The 23,112-nt window shown below is 47.1% G+C and overlaps 1 protein-coding gene across 3 annotated transcripts in view; it reads left to right on the top strand.

Moving 5' to 3' along the window:
* The first annotated feature begins 13,138 nt into the window (after positions 1-13,138).
* Positions 13,139-23,112, top strand: part of LOC132407065 (granule associated Rac and RHOG effector protein 1-like) — a 244,548-nt gene continuing 234,574 nt past the window's right edge. Inside the window, exon 1 of one of the 3 annotated variants that reach the window (XM_059993321.1) lies at positions 13,139-13,271. The gene's annotated coding sequence lies outside the window, so the exon portion shown is untranslated. The remainder of the gene's footprint in view (positions 13,272-23,112) is intronic. The other 2 variants (XM_059993320.1, XM_059993324.1) reach the window with 2 other exon arrangements.

Below are 23,112 nucleotides of genomic sequence, written 5' to 3'. Positions count from 1 at the left end.
TTAGTGTCCACCACTGGCACCGAGAGTTCTCTGTGGCCAGGTACGGTGCTGAGATCAGAGTTAGGTTTATTATCACTGACAAATCTGTTGTTTTGTGGCAATAGTACAGTCCAAAACATAAAAAGTACTTCAGGTTACAATAATCAACCAATTGATAATTAAATAAATAAACAATAAGCAAATAAACAGTGAGGTAGTGTTCATGGACCATTCAGATATCTAATAGACAAGGTGAAGAAGCCGTTCCTGAAATGTTGAGTGTGTGTCTTCAGGCTCTTGTACCTCCTCCTTGATGGTAGGAATGAGAAGAGGGCACGTCCTGGATGACACCTTTTTGAGGCATCACATTTCACAGATGTCCTCTAAGGTGGTGAGGTTAGTGCCCACAATAGTGCTGGCTGAGCTTACAACCCTCTGCAGCTTTTTCCGATCCTGTGCAGAGGCCCCTGCACACCAGATGGTGATGCAACAATTTAGAAAGCTCTCCACAGTAGGTCTGGACAAAGTTGTGAGTCTTTGGTGACATGTCTCCTCAAACTCCTAATGAAATATAGCCCCTGTCATAGCTTCTTTGTAATCATTTCAATATGTCCTCAGATACCCAGGAACTTCAATCTGCTCACCCTTTCCACTGTTGATCTCTCGATGAGGACAGGTCTGTGTACCCTCAATTACACTGTCAATTCCTTGGTCTTGCTAACATTGAGTGTAATGTTACACTCACCCAGCTGATCCATCTTGTTCCTGTGTTCCTCCTCGTCCATTAATAGATGGTATTTGGGCTATGCCTAGCCACACAGTCATGTGTATGTAGAAAGTAAGAGCAGTGGGCTAAGCACACACCCCTGAGGTGCATGAGTGTTAATCGTCAGCAAGGAGGAGATGTTATCACTAATCTGCACAGATTATGGGCTTCCAGTTAGGAAGCTGCGGATCCAATTTCAGAGGGAGGTACAGAGGCCCAGGTTCGGTAATGTATTGATTAGGACTGTGGGAATGATGGTGTTAAACCCTGAACTATGATCATCGAACAGCATCCTGAAAGAGGTGTTTGTATTGTCCTGGTGATCTAAGGCCGTATGAAGAGCCATTGAGATTGCATCCACTGTAGACCTTTTGTGGCAATAGGCAAATTGCAGTGGGCACAGGTCCATGCAGAGGCAGGAGTTCATTCCAGCCATGACCAACCTTTCAAAGCATTTCATCTCCGTAGATTCTGAGTGTACTGGGCAATAGTCATTGAGGCAGTTCACGCTATTCTTCTTAGGCACTGGTACAACTGTTGCTCCTTCGAAGCAGGTGGTAACTTCTGCCCATAACAGTGAGAGGCTGAAAATGTCTTTGAACACTCCCACCAGTTTGTTGGCACAGGTTTTCACAGGCTGACCAGATTCTCCATCGGAGCTTGCCATCTTGCGATGATTCACCCTCCTGAAAGTCAGCCTAACATCAGCTTCTGAGACAGATCACAGGGTCACCAGGTGTAACAGGAATTTTCACAGCTGTAGTTATATTCTCCCTTTCAAGGCAGGCATAGAAGTTCAATGGAAGCATCGCTGCCATTCATGCTATTGGGTTTCGCTTTGTAGGGAGTAATGTCTTACAAATCCTCCCAAAGTTGACCTGCATCCCATGTTACCTCCAACCTCGCCTGAAATTGTCTCTTTGCCCTTGAAATAACCCTCCGCAAGTCATATCTGGTTTTCTTGGTACAAACCTGGGTTGTCAGACTTAAAGCCACAGCCTACCCTTCAGCAGACTACAAACCTCCTGGTTCCTCCATGGTTTTTGGTCTGGGAATATATAACAAGTTTTTGTGGGCACACACTCATCCACACAGGTTTTAATGAAGTCGGTAACAACTGCAGCATACTCATCCAGATTCGAAGATGAATCCCTGAACACGGTCCAGTCCACCAATTCAAAGCAGTCCTGTAGACACTCCTGTGCTTCCCTTGTCCAAACCTTCTTGGTCCTCACTGCTGGTGCTGCAGTCTTCAGTCTCTGCCTGTACTCAGGGAGTAGAAGTACAGCCAGGTGATCAGACTTTCTGTAACCATATCCTGGGTTCAGTAAGGGGGGAGAGGGGGGGAGGCGGCGTGAATGCCCAGCAGCTGAGCAAGAAAGTTCCTGGTTTCACTGAGTGTTTGCAATGAATCATATTGGTTCACAGATTTGGTGAGTGGAGGCAGGAAACTTTACTCAAAAGTAGGTTAACTATTTATTTACAGGACAAGACTGACATTAAACATTCAGTTAAAAACCCTTCAAGCCAAACTCTGTTACAAATGCGTACCTGAACTGAGTGCCCAAAGTGGTAGGACAAAACAGACACTAAGCATACACACAGTGACAAAAAAATGATCTAAGATGTGTGCACAGGCCCTCTTTCCTGCAGCACACTTCCACTGTTTACCGTTTCGGCATCATCCTCAACTACAGAGCGAAAAGAGGCTGCGTGATTTCTGTGCATGAGATTTCAACCCTGTTGGCGCAGTGACGTCATCATCTAAACAGAAGCTAGTTGGAGAGCTGAAATTCTCCTTACATGAGGAAATGGCTTTTGATGAGCAGGTAAGTTAGACACTTAACACACCAGAGGACGCACTTCTTGCTGCAGTTGGTAAAATTCCATCCTCCTCAGAACTTACCTGTGCAATTCTACTTTGTCATCATAGAGAGCATCATCACATCAGCCATTACTGTCTGATTTAGTGCAGTGCCCTCTCACAGTTTATGGAAACTGTCAGGTCAGGATAAAAGGTCACTGGCTGCAGCCTACCATCACTGTAGGACTTGTAGGTGTCCAGGACAAAGAAAGGGGCAGACATTACCCACCCTGCATACTGGCATTTCCAAAAGCTCCATTCTGGAAAGCACTGTAGGGCTATTAAAACAAAAACCTGTAGCCATCTTGAAAATTTCTTCCCCCAGGCAGTTAATCTGATGAACCATTCTAGTTAGCTCCCCCCACCCCTTTGATCTATTCCCCCCATCACTGCACTGTAAACACTTCAAAAAACTTTTTATAATGCTGTTTACATTGTAAATACAAGCTGGTATTTATGTATTTATGCTAATTTTATTCCATATCTGTACTTTAAACTCTATTTTTATATAATTCTTTGTACTTTATAATTGAATGCTTTTTTTTGTGGGTGTCACACCCTGACCAACACAACACAGCAAATTCCTAAACCATGTAAATGTGGTTGGCACAGTAGTGTATGTTAGCACAACACTTTGCAGTACCAGTGACCCAGGTCCAATTCCCACCACTGTCTGTAAGGAGTTTGTATGTTCTCCCTGAGACCACGAGGGTTTCCTCCAAAAGTTCGAAAACGTTCCGGTTGGTAGGTTAATTGCCTTGTGATTAGGCTAGGGTTAAATTGGGGGTAGCTGAGCGATTCCATGCTGCATCTCAATAAATAAATGTATATACAGTAGTATATCCTTTTGGGCGGTAGGAGGTCTCCGCACTCTGCAGTCGCACCAGCAGAGGGCACCACTGCTCCACCACCATCACAGCTTCTTTCCTGCAAATGCTAGAAACCTGAGACACAAGAGAAAGATGGAGTGGGACAGAAACAGACCCTTTGACCATCATGTTCAGGCCAATCATTGCACCTATCTCATTGACTCCATAGCCCTCTGTGTCTCCAGTGCTGATACAGGGTACTGAAGCAAGAAGTCTCACGTTATATCTTACGGCGCCAGCAGTCATTGATCGGGATTCAATCCCACTGCTCCCTGTAAGCAGTTTGTCTATTCTGCCTGTGACCATATGGGTTTCCTCCAGGCACTCTGGTTTCCTCCCATAATCCAAAGACATACAGGTCAGGGTTAATAAGTTGTGGACATGCTATGTTGGCGCTAGAATCATGGTGTCACTTGCAACGCATCCTGGACTGTGTTGGTTACTGATGCAAACGACACATTTCACTGAATTTCAATGCACATGTGATAAATAAAGCTAATCTTTAAAGCTTCCTTTAAAGAACATATACTACCTTCAGCGTTCGATTCTTCAACCAGCCGACAAAACCCCAGTTCCTGCCCAAGTACAGCAACGCTACCATCACTTTCCACTTCAAAGCACTTTCTTTGTTTGTGTTCTTTCTTGCTTAAATTATGTTTTCCTTGTGAATGTTGCTATCTGATGTTCTGTGCTTGTGATGCTGTTGCAAGTAATTTTACATTGCTCCACGATTCAAGGTTGTGATAGCCGGGAGGTGGTTGTGGGGATAAGCTCTCACTACATATTAACTGCTCCCAGTGATGAGCGTCTCAAATAGCCTCTGACAATCAAGTCCATCTCTTGACTTCCCCGTGTGGCTTAGCCACCGAGTCCAACGGAACTGTTTCTACTGACAGAGAAGGGACAAAGGCCGGCTTCTGGCACCTGAAAACCTGTCGCTTCAGGCAGATTGCTCATCAGCTGTTGCAACCTGGTATGGAAACACCAAAGCCCCTGAGTGGAAAAACCTACAAAAATGTAGTGCATGTGGCCAAGTCCATCATGAGTAAAGCCCTCCCCACCACTGATTACATCTACTCAGAGCGCTGTTGCTGGAAATCAGCCCCATCGTCAAGAACCCCCAACATCCAGGCCACGCTCTCTTCTCATACTACCATCAGAAAGAAGATGCAGGAGCCTCAGGACTCGTGCCACCAGGTTCAGGGACCCCTCAACCATCAGGCTCCTGTACCAGAGAGGATATCTTCACTCACCACTGTTCCCCAACAACCAACAAACTCATTTTCAAGGACTCTTCATCTCTTGTTCTCGATACGCACTGCATATTTATTTTTTAATTATTATTATTTCTCTTTTGTATTTGCACAGTTTGTTGTACTTGGCGCTGTAGTCCGCTGGGGCAGCTGGGTGAGAGCAGCGGGCGCCAGGAAGATCAATAAGCTCGTCAGGAAGGCTGGTTGTGTTCTGAGGTGGAACTGGATTCCCTGGTGGTTGTGTCTGAGAGGAGCATGCTGCAGGAGCTATGGAGCACTATGGACAATCCCTCTCATCCCCTCCATGGCGTACCGGAGAAACAGAGGTGCACCTTTAGTAACAGACTGATTCCACTGAACGCCACAGGAGGTCCTTTCTCCCCGTGGCAATAACACTACAACTCCTCCTCCTCAAGTGTAAAAGTATATGGTTTCAATGCACAGCTGTATTTTGCACGGTTACTGCACATTTTGTATTTTTTTCAATGCTTATGTAACAACCCAGGAAAGATTTTCCTGCTGATGTAATGGTTTCTCTGTAGACAATAGACAATAGGTGCAGGAACAGGCCATTCGGCCCTTTGAGCCAGCACCACCATTTACTGTGATCATGGCTGATCATCCACAATCAGTAACTCGTTCTTGCCTTCTCCCCATTACCCCTGACTCCATTATCTTTAAAGAGCTCTATCTAACTCTTTCTTGAAAGCATCCAGAGAATTGGCCTCCACTGCCTTCTGAGGCAGAGCATTCCACAGATCCACAACTCTCTGGGTGAAAAAGTTTTTCCTCAACTCTGTTCTAAATGGCCTACCACTTATTCTTAAACTGTGGTCTCTGGTTCTGGACTCCCCCAACATCAGGGGGTCCAATCCCTTAATAATCTTATATATTTCAATCAGATCCCCCCTCATCCTTCTAAATTCCAGTGTATACAAGCCCAGTCGCTCCAATCTTTCAACATATGACAGTCCAGCCATCCCGGGAATTAACCTCGTGAACCTACGCTGCACCCCCTCAATAGCAAGAATATTCTTCCTCAAATTTGGAGACCAAAACTGCACACAATACTCCAGGTGTGGTCTCATTTGGGCCCTGTACAACTGCAGAAGGACCTCTTTGCTCCTATACTCAAATCCCCTTGTTATGAAGACCAATATGCCATTAGCTTTCTTCACTACCTGCTGTACCTGCACGCTTACTTTCACTGACTGATGTACAGGAACACCTAGATCTTGTTGTACTTCCCCATTTCCTAACTTGACACCATTCAGATAGTAATCTGCCTTCCTGTTCTTGCCACCAAAGTGGATAACCTCACACTTATCCACATTAAACTGCATCTGCCATACATTTGCCCACTCACCCAACCTGTCCAAGTCACCCTGCATTCTCATAACATCCTCCTGACATTTCACACTGCCACCCAGCTTTGTGTCATCTGCAAATTTGTTAATGTTACTTTTAATCCCTTCATCTAAATCATTAATGTATATTGTAAATAGCTGTGGTCCCGGCACCGAGCCTTGCGGTACCCCACTAGTCACAGCCTGCCATTCCGAAAGGGACCCGTTAATCCCTACTCTTTGTTTCCTTTGTAGCAGTGAATGGGTTATGACTAGAGATAACAGGGGTTTTGGAATGTGTGCTGGCCAATGTGAGGGTATGTTTTTCTTTCTTGTGTGCCCGAGCAAAGGTTTTGTGGTCTTTTGGTCAACGGTCAAGAAGGGAGACGTGGCTCAGGTGGAGAAGACAAAACGCAGCGGTGCCTCCATTACTGACAGAATGGCTTTGGCTGGAGTTGCAGAACCAGACCCTTTACCGGGTCCCGTCAGCTCCTGACCGACCTTGGCGTTCCCAGCTGGTTCTGCCCGCCCCAGTAGCATCGGAGATTGTGTTGAAGTCACTTCATGATGCTTCTGGACATTCGCGGGTTGAAAGGACCTATGGATTGTCCAGAGACCAGTTTTACTGATCCCGAATGAAGTCCGAGGTGGAAGAATACTGCAATTCGTGCATTTGATGCATATGGTGGAAGACACTGCCTACGTGAGCAGCTCCCCTGTCCCACTTGCAGAGTGCAGGGCCCCTGGACCTGGTGTGCATGGATTTCCTGTCAGTAAAGCAAGATGCCAGCAATACGGCGAATGTCTTAGTCATCACAGACCAGTACAGCAGGTATGCGCAGGCTTTCCCTACCAAGGACCAGAGGGCGACTATGGTGGCAAAAGTGTTATGGGAGCAGTATTTCATTTATTATGGCCTTCCCAGGCGAATACATAGTGATCAGGGACAGGATTTCGAGAGCAGACTCATCCGTGAGTTTCTGGGCATGCTTGGAGTCGAGAAGTTGAGGACCATGCCCTATCACCCACAGGGTGATCCCCAGCCAGAGAGGTTTAATCAGACCTTGCTAGTCAAGCGTTGGGACCCTGGAGGTCAGCAAGACGAGCATGTGGAGTCAACATATTGAGCATCTGGTTCATTGTTATGATTGTACACGAAATGAAGCTACTGGGTACTCGCTATATTATCTGATGTTTGGGCACGAGACAAGGTTTCCCATTGACCTTTGTTTTGGGACTGACGAGAGCAACTTACCACTGAAGATTTATCTGAATTATGAGTCTGATATGAGAAGAGAGTTGAAAAGGGTTTATGAATTAGTTGGGGTCGCGGCTGCCAAGCAGAATCAAAGGAATAAGAGGAGGTATGATCAAAAGGTGAGGTCCTCATGTGCCGGGAGACCAAGTCCTCATAAGGAATTTGGGGCTACCTGGAAAGCATAAGTTGGCTGACCACTGGGCAGCTATGCACTATGTGATGGAGAGTCAGATGCCAAACCTACCAGTTTTCTGGATGAAACCAGTGGAGGGGAAGGGGCCTGTCAAGATTCTCCATCAGAACCACCTGTTTCCCCTGGGTCAAGAGGTGTAGGTAGACCCAGAGCCTGACTTAGAGCCTACACCTAGTAAGAGGACTCTTTGGAAACGTGGGGTGACTACCTCGCTCCCAACAGGTGAGGTTAGGCTGGTCCCCACCTGAGAGGGATACTGATTTGGATGTGTGGTACGTGTGGCCTTTCTCTAACTCCTCATTGATTGAGGAAGAGACTCCTGTCCTTCTTCCACTGAGTCAGGTGAAGTGGCGGGGGGTGGGGGGCTATCTGTCGACAGCCTGGGTTGCAGCGGACCAAGCGAGGGATGAAGTGGGGCTTAGCTAAGGGACAGAGGGGTCCGAGTTGCAGGTTGGCATGAGTGATAGGCCGGGAGGGACCTTGCCAGGTAGAAAAGAAGTATCCCCAGTAGTGTTGGAAGATGAAGAGTTAGGTGAGGGGGAATGGACGTCTCAGAGAATTGGGAGACCACCAGATAGGCTGGCCTATGCAGCACTGGGGGAACAGAGTGTGACCCCTATCGCTTTGGGGAGCTATCTCGCTGCCTTTTACACCTGGATTGGACTTTGAGATGATTTGCCAACCCTTCTTGCAAAACACAAAGTCATGAAGACATGGCTAAATTTGGTGGGGAGAGTGTAACGACCTGGAAAAGGTTTCCCTGCTAATGTAATGGTTTCTCTGTAGCACAGTGTTTGGGTTATGACTAGAGATAACAGAGGCTTTGGAATGTGCGCTGGCCAATGTGGGGGGATGTTTTTCTTTTTTGGGTGCCCGAGGGAAGGTTTTGTGGCCTTTTGTTCCGCGGACAATGGACAGAGAAGATACCAGAATGGGGAAGTTGTTGACTGCAGGAAGGAGTGGACTTGGAATTGGGTCGGGAGTTGACTGTGACGGGGAAATTGATGGAGAACAAACAGATGGGAAAACTGTGAGCTCCAATGTTGCGTATTAGACTGTTTCATGAGAATGGGCCCCCTGCTTTTGTTTTCTTTACTAACCCTACAGTCAAATTAAGAATTATAAAACTCAATCATTTAATTGCATGTTGTGTACTGTTTGTTATTTCGTGGTATTGATTTGTAACAGGGGACACATCACGCAGCATCCACCCAAACAAGACTTCTCAAGTTTGGCCGGGCCAGGGGCTGTCTTCCCATAGATTAAGCCGCTAGCCGAACCCAGGGTTACACTTACATTTTGCATTTTGAAGTATATATTTCTGACTGAGCAACCTAGCAGCAATAAGTTCCTTTGGGATAAATGAAGTTTTATCTTTCCTTACCTTATCTTATACATTAGTTGCTTGTCCATCTGGTTGTGTGTTGCCTGTCATTGCTTCCATTGTGTTTCTTCTGTTTACTGTGAATGCCGGCAAGAAAATGAAGCTCACATGCTGAATATGTTCTATGTAGTTTGATAATAAATTTACTTTGAACTTTGGAACGGTAGTAAGTTTTAATGTATTGAACTGTAACAACAAATTTTACTACACATCAGTGATAATAAATCTGATTCTTTAATGACCAACACAGTAAATTAGGTCTGCATGATTGCAGAAAGATGGAGATGTCACTTCAACAGTTCCAGCATAATTAGAGAAGGAAATCAAAGAAAGCTGACCCACTGGGCCACCGGTGTGGACACACTCAGATGACCCACTGGGCCACCGGTGTGGACACACTCAGATGACCCACTGGGCCACCGGTGCGGACACTCAGATGACCCACTGGGCCACCGGTGTGGACACACTCAGATGACCCATTGGGCCACCGGTGTGGACACACTCAGATGACCCATTGGGCCACCGGTGTGGACACTCAGATGACCCATTGGGCCACTGCTGTGGACACACTCAGATGACCCATTGGGCCACCGGTGCGGACACTCAGATGACCCATTGGGCCACCGCTGTGGACACACTCAGATGACCCATTGGGCCACCGGTGCGGACACTCAGATGACCCACTGGGCCACCAGTGTGGACACACTCAGATGACCCATTGGGCCACCGGTGCGGACACTCAGATGACCCACTGGGCCACCGGTGTGGACACAATCAGATGACCCATTGGGCCACCGGTGCGGACACTCAGATGACCCATTGGGCCACCGCTGTGGACACACTCAGATGACCCATTGGGCCACCGGTGCGGACACTCAGATGACCCATTGGGCCACCGGTGTGGACACTCAGATGACCCATTGGGCCACCGGTGCGGACACTCAGATGACCCATTGGGCCACCGGTGTGGACACACTCAGATGACCCACTGGGCCACCGGTGTGGACACTCAGATGACCCATTGGGCCACCGGTGTGGACACAATCAGATGACCCATTGGGCCACCGGTGCGGACACTCAGATGACCCATTGGGCCACCGGTGCGGACACTCAGATGACCCACTGGGCCTCCGGTGTGGACACACTCAGATGACCCACTGGGCCTCCGGTGTGGACACACTCAGATGACCCACTGGGCCACCGGTGCGGACACTCAGATGACCCACTGGGCCACCGGTGCGGACACTCAGATGACCCACTGGGCCTCCGGTGTGGACACACTCAGATGACCCACTGGGCCACCGGTGCGGACACTCAGATGACCCATTGGGCCACCGATGTGGACACACTCAGATGACCCACTGGGCCACCGGTGTGGACACACTCAGATGACCCATTGGGCCACTGGTGCGGACACTCAGATGACCCAACAGACTTTGTAGCAAACTAAGTAAGAGCTAGCTTTAACCCAGTGGTTCTAGCTTGGCCAGCGTAAATGTTGAAGGCCCAAATAGCCTTTTGTGTCAGATTTGTCCACTATCATCCCATCATGATTGAAGTTGATGGCTTCTTTAGTTTTAACGGGATGTTATGATTCAACAGTCCACGTGGATAGTGAGACTGCACCTAGAACAGAAGACCTTACAACATGGGAGCAAAATTAGCCCATTCAGCCCACCGAGCCTGTTTCACCATCCAACATGGCTGATTTACTGTCCCTCTGAACCCCATTCTCCCTGTAACCTTTGAACCTCTTACAGATCAAGAACCCATCAATCTCCGATTTAAATATACCCAGGTGCATGCACCCTAACTTGGAGTACCAGGTGCAGTTCTGGTCACCCAGCTATAGGAAAGATGGCTTTAAAATATAGAAGGTGCAGAGAAAAAAAAAATCACTCGGATGTTACTGGGACTGCAGTGCTTGGGAAATTGAATAGGCTGGGAGGTTTTTCCTTGCAACGTACAAGGTAGAGGGGTAAAGGTTTATAAAACCACAACAAGCACAGATAGGACAGGTGACTCGACAACTACAGGGTATAAGGTTAAAGTTAGAGGATCTGAGGGACACAGACAATTCTGAAGTGTCTTGATCCAAAATGCTGAATGTCAAGATGTCTAGGAAAGGTCACAATGCATCCCCTTGTCAGGAGACTGAGGAAGTACAGTATGTCCTCGTCAACCTGACACCATTGCATCGATGTCCGGTAGAATCGTGATGCCTGATGGCTCAGTGAGGTAGCTGTTCTGCACAGAACCTCCAGAAACTGCAGAGAGTTGTGGACACACCTCAGCTCACCATGACAACCAGCCTCCCCTCGTGGACTCTCTCTACAAGTCTCACTGCCTCAGTAAAGCAGTCAGTATAATGAAAGTCTTTTATCTCATCTCCCTTCTTCCCTCGGCTAAAGCCTGAAAGCATGTACCATCAGGCTCAAGTACACCTTCTATCCCGGGTACAATAAGATGGGCTCTTGACCTCACAATCTATCTCGTTATGACCTTGCACCTCATTGCCTGCCTGCACTGCTCTTCCTCTGTAGCTGTTACACTCTATTCTGCATTTTTACCTTGTTCTACCTCAGTGCACTGTGCAATGATTTGATCTGTATGAACAAGACAAACTTTTCACTGTATGGCAGTACATGTGACAATAATAAACCAATTCCAGTTCCATCTCCCACTGAGTTCATACAACAGTTTCTGTGTTGCTCTAGGTTTTCAGCATCAGCAGTCTGCTGTGTCTGTAAGACCATGTTACATAGAAGCAGAATTAGACCATTTAGCCCATCAGGTCTGCTCCACCATTTTATCATGGCTGATTTATTTCCCCTCTCAACCCCATTCCCTCCCTTCTCCCTGTAATCTTTGACACCATGACCAATCAAGAACTTATCAATATCTACTTTAAATTTACCCAATGACTTGGCCTCCACAACCGTCTGTGGCAATGAATTCCACAGATTTACCACTCTCTGGCTAAAGAAATTCCTCCTCAACTCCATTCAAATTAGACATCCCTGGATTCTGAGACTGTGCTCTCTGGTCTTAGACTCTCCACTATGATGGAAAAAAACACAGATAGGTTCTCGGAAAGGAGCAGTTTAAAGGGATTGCTCAGTTAGTTAGCACGGGGGATGGGCACAACGCAGAGGGTAAGTGACTATCTCTGAGCCAAGTTCACCCACTTGACCTCAAGCATCTCCTGTGGCAGACTGCTTCTAAATTGACCCTATCAACTCTATTGAAAACTGTTTAAAAAACCCACTAAGTGGGCACAAATCTTAGACCACACCATAAGAGTGGCCACTGGCCCATCTTGCCTGAATTATTGTCCCTCTCAAGCCTGCTCTCCGGTTTTCTCCCAGTAACCTTCGACACCCTGACTAACCAAGAACCTATCAACCTCTGTTTTAAATACATCTAATGACAGCCTTCAAACCGTCTGTGGCAATGAATTCCACAGATTTACCACCCTCTGGCTAAAGAAATTCCGAATCTCTGTTCTAAAGCTGAACCTTCTGTCCTCGACGCTCCCACGATAGGACACATCCTCTCCCTTTAAAGATAGAGTTTTAAAACGCTGCAGCATAACTTCTAACCTCAATCTGGTTAGATCTATCAAGTTTCTGGCTGAGAAGAACCGAACTCCAAACTGGGCTAGCATCTTCCCGCCTTTAATTACTATCGGCTGAACTGAATTTTCCCTTTAAGGACGAGACTTTTTTTAAATGGAGCCGAAATGGAACTACAATCCCCAGAATGCACTGCACTGGCTGTGGACACCGAACTATTCGTTGATCTCTAACGGAAATTATCGAAATTTTATATTAATGACAACTTAAATTAGGAATTAAAAGATAAAAGGAGACGATCGTTGAGATTATCGCTATTTAAAACATTTCATTTAGACTGAAAAAAATCTCTTCACCACCCTGACGCCACTTCCTGTTTGATGCCGGTCGGGTCCATGTGTTTGGGCCACTGGAGGGGTGCCGCCCGACACAGGGGAGTGAGCATTGAGCTGCTATTTCACTTATTCCAAACCCTGTCAACCTCAATAAAAATATATTGCAGACAACTTAAGTTACACATAGCAGTGTGATATCTTTGGCATAACCTTTCATCAATTGGCACTGTCTGAGGTTAATCCCCCCCACCACTCCTACCAAATTTGGAGAGTGAAATGCGTCTGACACGGGGCGCGTAACCGATGGTGACGGCGGCGGCGCGCGCGCGGGAGTGACGGGCGCGCGACAGAGGCGCCTCCTCCCCTCCAATCCCCTCCGTCCCTCCCGACCCGCCGCGATCCGTCAGCAGCCGAGCTCTGCCCCGGGGTTGTGGAGCGTCCGAGTCCAGGTACGGTCCGGCGGGGACCTGGCGAGTGCCGGGGAGCGAGGGAGCGAGGGGGAATCGCGAGTAACCGGCGAAGTGGGTTGGTTCCGTTGGAATTTACGGTGGAGGGAATGAGGACCGCGGGGAAAGGAAGAGGAGGTACCCCCGATGGAGAGGACGTGATTGCGGTGCCCGTGAGAGGAGGGGAACGCGGGTGCCCGTGAGGGGGTGAGGGAGGGGAACGCGGGTGCCCGTGAGGGGGTGAGGGAGGGGAACGCGGGTGCCCGTGAGGGGGTGAGGGAGGGGAACGCGGGTGCCCGTGAGGGGGTGAGGGGAGGGGAACGCGGGTGCCCGTGAGGGGGTGAGGAGAGGGGAACGCGGGTGCCCGTGAGGGGGTGAGGGAGGGGAACGCGGGTGCCCGTGAGGGGGTGAGGGGAGGGGAACGCGGGTGCCCGTGAGGGGGTGGGGTAGGGGAACGCGGGTGCCCGTGAGGGGGGGTGAGGGTAGGGGAACGCGGGTGCCCGTGAGGGGGGGTGAGGGTAGGGGAACGCGGGTGCCCGTGAGGGGGGGTGAGGGTAGGGGAACGCGGGTGCCCGTGAGGGGGGTGAGGGTAGGGGAACGCGGGTGCCCGTGAGGGGGTGGGGGTAGGGGAACGCGGGTGCCCGTGAAGGGGGGTGAGGGTAGGGGAACGCGGGTGCCCGTGAGGGGGTGAGGGAGGGGAACGCGGGTGCCCGTGAGGGGAGGGGAACGCGGGTGCCCGTGAGGGGGTGAGGGAGGGGAACGCGGGTGCCCGTGAGGGGGTGGGGGAGGGGAACGCGGGTGCCCGTGAGGGGGTGGGGGTAGGGGAACGCGGGTGCCCGTGAGAGGGTGAGGGTAGGGGAACGCGGGTGCCCGTGAGGGGGGGTGAGGGTAGGGGAACGCGGGTGCCCGTGAGGGGGTGAGGGTAAGGGAACGCGGGTGCCCGTGAGGGGGGGTGAGGATAAGGGAACGCGGGTGTCCGTGAGAGAGGAGAAGGGAACCCGTGAGGGGGGGAAAGATAGAGGGTTGCGGGTCTTTGAGAGTTGGGTGCTTGGTTATCTCGGGGCGGGGTGTGGTAGAATTGTTGACTTATATGCTCAGGGTGGTGAGGGTGGGGTGCCAGTGGGCTGTTTTAACCCAGGACCTGGCTGGGTGGGGATAGGAGGGTTATTGCCCCCTCAGGTTGTGGGTATGGAGGAGAGGTGTGTCCTGAATTGGGCAGAGGATGGTGCTGGTGATGAATATCGGGGAGCTTGATGGGGATCCCGGCTGGATTTTGAGGGAACTCTGGTGTTGGGGGGGTGGTGATGGTGGTAAAGTTTCACGATGACCCGAGTTCTGGGGAACCCACTGGTAACTTGGAGAAGGAGTGAAGGAAGTGGCCCTAAGTAGGTCCTTCCTTGGCTATGTTGTGGGAGCAGGTGTAAAGGAAAGCTGAATCTGAAATATAATCAGACCCTGAATGAAGTGATGTACTGAGGCTGTTTGTTTAAGCAGAGCCATTCATTAACAGACCTTAGGGCTGGTGTTAATTGAATGAAACTGAATTGAATATGTGTTGGCGTTGGTATCGTTTCCTGCTACATTTGGCGAGGAAAGCATTCCTGCTTCTCTGGTAACTTAGTAATCTTTGCTTTTACTGGGAAAGAAGACAATGTGGTAGAGCTGTATTTTATCTTATGGCATGAATTAAATGAATGTTTACATGGGTATTGGAGAGTTATTTTTCCTTAAACTTTTCATATTGACCTATAATTTGATTCAGATTTCAGAACACATTGTTTGCAAGCCCCAAAATCAAAAATCACAGATCATTCTCATTCAGTTCTGTGTAACATTTGCTGCCATTACTTGACTAAGTAGTCAAAAAATAGTGAGGAAGTGTTTATGGGTTCACTATCTATTCAGAAATATGATGGATGAGGAGAAGAAGCTGTTCCTGAAATGCTGAATGTGGGTCTTCAGGCTCCTGTATCTCTCCTCCTTGATGGTAGCAATGAGAAGAGGGCGTGTCCTGGGAGATGGAGGTTAGATAGATAGATACTTTATTGATCCAAAGGAAATTACAGTGTCACAGTAGCATTGCAAGTGCACAAATATGCAAATATTAGAAGTGAAGTAAGAAAGGGTAAAAAAATAAGTGACCTCAAACAGTCTAACAGGAGGGGATCATCGGTTCCCTGGCTATAAGTTGACTCATAGAGCCTAATGGCCGAGGGTAAGAATGACCTCATACAGTGCTGTTTGGAGCAGCACAGTTGTCTTAGTCCATTACTGAAAGTGCTCCTCTGTTCAGCCAAGGTGGCATGCAGAGGGTGAGAAACATTGTTCAGAATTGCCAGGATTTTCTGCTGGGTACTTTGTTCTGCCACAGCCTCCAGTGTGTCCAGTTTGACTCCTCTACTGAATGTTGAAGGGATGTGCTGAGGTTGTTTCCTATGGTAAGGGTATCCAGAACTAGAGGGCCCAACCTCAAAATTGGGGAGGGGGGGGCGATCCCTTAGAACAGAGGTAAGGAGGAATTATTTTAGCCAGTGAGTAGTGAATCTGTGGAATGCTCTGCCACAGTCTGCCAAATCTGTGGGTGTATTTAAAGTGGAAGTTGATTGTTTCCTGATCGGTCAGAGCATCAAAGGATATGGCAAGAGGGCAGGTGTAAGGGGTTGAGTGGGATCCAGGCAGACTTGATGGGCTGAATGGCCTAATTCTGCTCCTATGTCTTATGGTCGCTAACGAGCCAGCCTTTCTAATCAGTTTATTGAGTCTTTTGGCATTATCCATGTTGATACCATTGCCCCAGCACACCACGACATAGAAGATTGTACCGGCAAAAACAGAGTAGTAGAATGCGTGAAGGAGAGGCCTGCATGTTCCAAAGGACCTCAGTCTCCTCAGGAAGTAGAGGCTCCTCATACACAGCCTCAAGTTTGTTGTCCAGGTGCACCCCCAGGTGCTTGTAGATCCTCACCACATCCACGCCCTCACCATCAATAGTAACAGGGAGCAGCACAGGCTTAGTTTTCCTGAAGTCTATCATCATCTCCTTGGGCTTACTGATGTTGAGATGCAGATGATTCAGCTTGCACCATTTGACAAAGTCCTCCACCAGGGCTCTGTATTCAGCCTCCCAACCTTCCTTTATATACCCAACTGTTGCTAAGTCCTCAGAGAATTTCTGCAGATGACTTAACTCAGTGTTGTATCTAAAATCCCTGGTATAAGGGTAAACAGGAAGGGAGTCAATACAGTCCCCTGTGGGCCTCCAGTGCTGCTTATAGCCATGTCTGACACGCAGCTCTGAAAACACAAAAACCGTTGTCTGCCAGTCAGGTAGTCCATTGTCCAGGATACAATGGAAGTGCCAACCTATGTTGAATGGAGCTTTTCCCCCAGTAATGAGGGCTGTATGATGGATACCATCAACAGGTTTGTATCTGTTGTACTGTTGGGTATTTGAAGTATAAATGTGGACCAATTATGTATTGATTGTAGTGGTTTGGCTGAACTCTTGAGTCTTCCCCTGGGTATGGTTTTACTGGCAATGCTGTGGAATGCTGTTGTGGTTTGTAGCGGCTTGTGAACATTCTTGGGGTATGATATAATGAGGTGTAGATTTTCATTGCTTTGAGAACGGGCCTTGTTTAATGATGAATTGACAACCTGCTATCATACTAACCTCAACCCCCAGCAAATTTTAAGATTCTGGTGTATTTCCTTCGAAGTTCAAAATAAATTTATTATCATATATGTTACCATATACAAGCCTGAGATACGTTTTCTTGCAGGCATGCACAGTAAGTACAAAGAAACACAGTAGAATCAATGAAAGATCACACCCAACAGGACAAACAACCCCAAAAAACCCACAAGCTGCAAGTAGAAACAGAAAAAGGAAAATTAAATAATAAATAAGCGATAAATAATAAGAACATGAGATGAAGAGTGATTGAAACTGAGTCCAGCAAATTGATTGCTTCCTCCATATTTCGTCATTTGTGGTCTCTTTGTTGAGCAATTGAGTACAGAAATGAGAGATTTCTTCCCTCATGGTAGTGTATCTTTGGAATTCTTTACTCTGCAGGACTGTGGAAATTCGCTTATCAGAATTGGAATGGGTTTTAATATCGGTGACATATGCAATGTATTTTGTGGCAGCAGTACAGTGCAAGCCTAAAAATTACTATAAATGACAAAAGTAAACAATGCAAAGGATGAATAATGAGGTAGTGTTCACGGACCATTTTGAAATCGGATGGTGGAGAGGAAGAAGCTGTTCCTAAAATGTTGAGTGTGTGGCTTCAGGCCTCTGTATCTCCATCCCAATGGTAGTAATGACAAGGCAGCATGTCTCAGATGGTGAGAGTCCTCAGTGATGGATGCCACCATTTTGAGGCACCAACTCTTTGAAGATGCCCATGATGGTAGGGAGGGTTGTGACCGTAATGTAGATGGCTGGGTCTTCAACACTCTGCAGCCTAGTGTGATCCTGTGTATTGGAGACCCCATGAAAATGGTGTTTAGGAACAAGTTTGAAGAAGAAATTCTGATGTTTAATAATGAACCAGGTTCAACTGTCCACAGGGGTTACCAGAGTTGGGGCCTGTCTATTCAGGAGTGAAATCAGGAAATATTTCTTCAGGTGGGGTGACTGAAGCCTAGAACAGGGTGGTGAAGTACATCGTTCGCTGAAGCTTAGGTCGTAGGGTAGACGGGGTGGTGAAGTACATCGTTCACTGAAGCTTAGGTCGTAGGGTAGACGGGGTGGTGAAGTACATCGTTCACTGAAGCTTAGGTCGTAGGGTAGACGGGGTGGTGAAGTACATCGTTCACTGAAGCTTAGGTCGTAGGGTAGACGGGGTGGTGAAGTACATCGTTCACTGAAGCTTAGGTCGTAGGGTAGACGGGGTGGTGAAGTACATCGTTCACTGAAGCTTAGGTCGTAGGGTAGACGGGGTGGTGAAGTACATCGTTCACTGAAGCTTAGGTCGTAGGGTAGACGGGGTGGTGAAGTACATCGTTCACTGAAGCTTAGGTCGTAGGGTAGACAGGGTGGTGAAGTACATCGTTCACTGAAGCTTAGGTCGTAGGGTAGACAGGGTGGTGAAGTACATCGTTCACTGAAGCTTAGGTCGTAGGGTAGACGGGGTGGTGAAGTACATCGTTCACTGAAGCTTAGGTCGTAGGGTAGACTGGGTGGTGAAGTACATCGTTCACTGAAGCTTAGGTCGTAGGGTAGACGGGGTGGTGAAGTACATCGTTCACTGAAGCTTAGGTCGTAGGGTAGACAGGGTGGTGAAGTACATTGTTCTCTGAAAGTGGTGTTGTAGGTAGACACGGTGGAGCAGTATGTAGTTCACTGAAAGTGGTATTCTAGGGAGACAGGGTGATGAAGATTTTGGAACGCTGGTCTACGACAGTCAGGGCATTGAGTGTAAAAGCTGGGATGTAATGTTGCATTTGGAATATTGTGTTTGGTTTTGGTTATCCTGTTGTAGGAAAGATACCATTGTCCTAGAAAGGTTGAAGAAATTTACAAGGATGTTTCTGGACCCAAAGGACTGAAGTTTTCCACTGGAACAGAAGTGCAATCTTATAGAGGTGTATTCAATTGTAAGTGTGTAGAGAGGGTAAATGTACAGTCTTACCCAGCATTGGGGAATCAAGACCTAATGAAATAGGTGCAGGGTGAGAGCGGAGAGATTTAATAAGAACCTACGGGGCAATTTTTCCACTGGAGAGTAGTCCTTATATGGAATGAGCTGCCAGAGGAAGTGGTTGAGGCAGTTGCATTAAATAGCATTTAAAAGGCAATTGGATAGGGACATGGATGGGAAAGGCACATGGGCCCAACACTAGTAAATGGGACCATCTTAGTTGGCCACTATGGACCAGTTGGGATGAAGGGCCTGTTTCTCTGCTGTATAACTCTTGACTACTCTGGGAAATCAGGAGCTATGTGGTTAATTGAATGAGTAGATGTTTCCTATGGTGGGGAGTCTAAGATCAGAAGACACAGCCTCAGAATAGAGGGGCGTACATTTAGAATGGAGATAAGAATTTCTTTAGCCAGGGAGTGGTGAGTCTGTGGAATTCATTGCCACAGGTGGCTGTGGATACCAAGTCATTCGGTATATTTAAGGCAAAGGGTGATAGATTCTTGATTAGTCAGGGCATGAATGGATATGGGGAGAAGGTAGAAGAGAGGGAAAATGGATCAGCCATGATAAAATGGTGGAGCAGACTTGATGGGCCAAATGGCCTAATTTGCTCCTATATCTTAGGGTCTTAACTCCAATCAACCTGCTAACCAACTGTCTTTAGACCATGGGGTAAACTGGACCATCCAGAAGAACGTAAGCATGCTTTCAGAGGATGCCGGAATCGAACTCTGATATCCAATCTGAACTGTAAAAGTGTCACACTAATTGCTACACTACTGAGGCTCCCTTGCGTATGTTACACATCATACCAATGTTTGGAGAATTGTGAGGTACTTGAAGCAAATTTATCTAATGTGGGTAAATTCAGTGAGGCAATGCAGGATGAAAACAGGGTTTTGTGAAGGTCCCCACCTGGGCTTAAGCTTATTGCAACATGATGGCTCTCTCCTGGAGTTTAATTGGTCCTCTGACACCAGGTTGTCATTCTGTGTGTCAGCTGCAAGCAGTGTCCACTGCTCCCAGGGTCTCTGAACAAGAGGTTCTGTCAGGGCTTTTAGCCCGACTCCATCGGTTAATGAGGTTGTGGATAAACCTATTCCAGTGTTCTCACAAATGCGGGGGAGCCCTGAGTGTTTGAGTGCTTTGTGAGGGTGTGCTCTCCCATTAGGAGGTTATCTTTCTCAGCAATGTTTCAGCTGTACAGCTGGATTAGAGAGCATGTCATATGAGGGAAGGTTAATCAAGCTAGGACTTCCTTTTTGGAGCGAAGGAGGATGAGAGGTGACCTGACAGAGATGTATAAGATGCTAAGAGATATAGATAGTTGTTAGCCAGACACTTCTTCGCAGGGCAGACATGGCTAATCCATCGGAGGGATGACAGAGGCAAGTTTTTTTTAATCAGAGTATTGCGTTTGCTGCCAGAGATGATGGTAGAGACAGATATATTAGGGAAGATTTAAGAGACTGATTAGGCACACAGGTGAAAGAAAAATGGAGGGCTATATGGGAGAGAAGGGTTAGATTGATCTTACTTAAACTCATCATCCCTACTGGGATGTGGGTTACCGAAAATATCTCGACAGACTTCTCTGTCCTGGACCAGTTTTTCACAGTATCTCCAGGTGTAGGCATCACCTCCTTGGACTGTTTTGATGTATAGATGACATATAAAGCTAATTCTTTCTTTGAGATGATCTGCAAATCCTAACCGTATGTCAATGTATCTTGCCATTAAAGGCACATATAGAGTTAGGTTGTTATGTACACATGTTAAACCTGAATCTTGAAGCATAAGCTTCAGTGTGGAAGAGAACCAGAGTGTTGTCGGTTGTGTTTGGAAAGTTGGGACAGGACTCGTACCAGTTGCTATTTATACAAGTTATTTAAACATTCTCACAATGGAAAGTTTTGCAAATAAATTCCAAAGCTCATAAAAATACCTTTAGATACTGCCGAACAGGGCACAGTATTTGCCCTAGCATGTTCAGCAGGAGTTACACAGAAGGAGATGTGTCCAGCAGTGCTCTTTAAAGTATGCTGTTGGCAGCTTTGTTGAATACATTTAACTTCTGAGGGCAGGAAAACTGCTGCTCAAGCCAGTTCTGTAACAGCAGCCTCTTGTCGTAGGGACTAGAATATAAAAAAGAATATAATGCAGAGGCTTTATAAAGCATTGGTCATACCGCACTTGGAGTATTGTGAGCACTTTTGGGCTTATTGATGAAAATATGTGCTGGCAGTGGAGAAGATCCAGAGGAATTTCATGAGAGTGATCCCAGGAATGGAAGTGTTAACATAGTATGGGTGTTTGATGGCTCTGGGTCTGTACTCATTGGGGCCTGAGGGGTGATCTCATTGAAACCTATTGAATATTGAAAGGCCTCAATAGAGTGGATAACATGACTGAGTTGTGTCTGAAAGGAGGCAGTAGTTGGGAGCTTAACATCAAAGGATATAATTTGTGTCAAAAGGACTGGCAGAAAGGTGTGGTGTGTCTTTGTTGGAATTACATCTTTAGAAAGAGGTGACATAAGATCATAGAATGTTGAATCTCTGTGGGTTGAGTTGAGAAACTGCAAGGGTAAAAAAACAATGGGAATCATACATAGGCCTCCAAATAGTAGGCGAGATGTGGGGTCGAGATTGCAACGGAAGCTGGAAAAGGCATGTAATAAGGGTAATGTTACAATTGTAATGGGGGGACTTCAATATGCAAGGGGATTGGGAAAAATCAGGTTGGTGTCAGATCACAAGAGAGGGAATTTGTTGAATGCCTACAAGGCTTTTTAGAGCAGCTTGTGCTTGAGCCTACTTGGAGGAAGGGTATCTTGGATTGAGTGTTGAGTAATAACTGAGATCTTAGTAGGGAGCTTAATATAAAGGAGTCATTGATCATAATATGATTGAATTCGTACTGCAATTTAAGAGCATAAGTCACATGTGTCAGTACCGCAATGAAATAAAGGGAATTACAGAGGCATGAGAGAGGAGCTTGCCCAGGTGGATTGGAGGAGGTTACTGACAGGGATAACGACAGATCAGAAATATCTTAGGAACACAATGTTACCTTCATGACATCATAGTGACTGGAAAGAATGACAAAGAGCACCTCCAGAACATTGGTAAAGTGCTGACCAGACCAGACTGAATGAGTATGGTCTGCACACAAAGAGAGAGAAATGTGAGTTTCTCAAGAATGAAATCTCATATTGTGGACATATTGACAAGCATGGCTTACAGAAGTCACGAGAAGATTGAAATAGTCCTACAGGCATCCAAACCGGAAAATATGTCACAACTCAAGATTGTACTTGGGCCTTGTAAACAGCTACCACTGATTTCTCCCAAACATTGCTAGAGTGCTGCACCCATTGAGTCCACTGTTACAGACAGGAGTAAAGTGGGAATGGTCAGAAAGGAGTGAAAGAGCATTCAAGGAAGCAAAGAGACTGGTGAAATCAAATGAACTGCTCACCCATTATGGCCCATCACTACCCATCAGACTGGCCTGTGGTTCATCCCCTTATGCCATTGGAGCAGTTTTGTCACACAGTATGAAAGATGGATCTGAACATCTGATTGCATTTGCTTCAAGATAACTGATGAAAATGCAACTATGTACAGATCAACGAAGAGGCCCTTAGTCTGGTATGGGGAATAAAGAAGTTCCATCACTACTTCTACAGACAAAAGTTTACGCCAGTGACAGATCACCTTGTGTCCATTTTCAATCCCAGGAAGGGAATTCCAGTGATGACTGCTACCTGGTTACAATGTTGGACATTGTTCCTCGGAGCTCACCCTTATGACATAGAGTTCAAAGGTACCAAGCAACATAGCAATGCTGACAGCTCGTCATGTCTTCCACTGTTGGCAACTGAAGAAGAAAAGTCTTCATTCTGTGACCCAGCAGAGGTCTTCCACACAGCATCGGGGGACCAGCTGCCGGTAACAAATTTGGAATTACAAAGACCCAACATAGTCAACAGTGTATGAAATCACCATGCGAGGATGGCTAGCTTATGGTAACCCTATGTTTCCGGAGCTCTCAATGAGACAAGACCAACTGTCGGTTTGTCAAAGAATGCTAATGTGTAGATTTTGTGTTGTGGTTCTCTCTAAACCAGAGTGTTAGAAAATCTGCATGAAGGGCACCTGTGAGCAGTCAAGATTAAGAGTCTTGCC

The sequence above is a fragment of the Hypanus sabinus genome, chromosome 17 (genome assembly GCF_030144855.1).
Source record: "Hypanus sabinus isolate sHypSab1 chromosome 17, sHypSab1.hap1, whole genome shotgun sequence".
NCBI lineage: Eukaryota > Metazoa > Chordata > Chondrichthyes > Myliobatiformes > Dasyatidae > Hypanus > Hypanus sabinus.
This window is presented reverse-complemented; position numbering and strand designations above follow the sequence as displayed.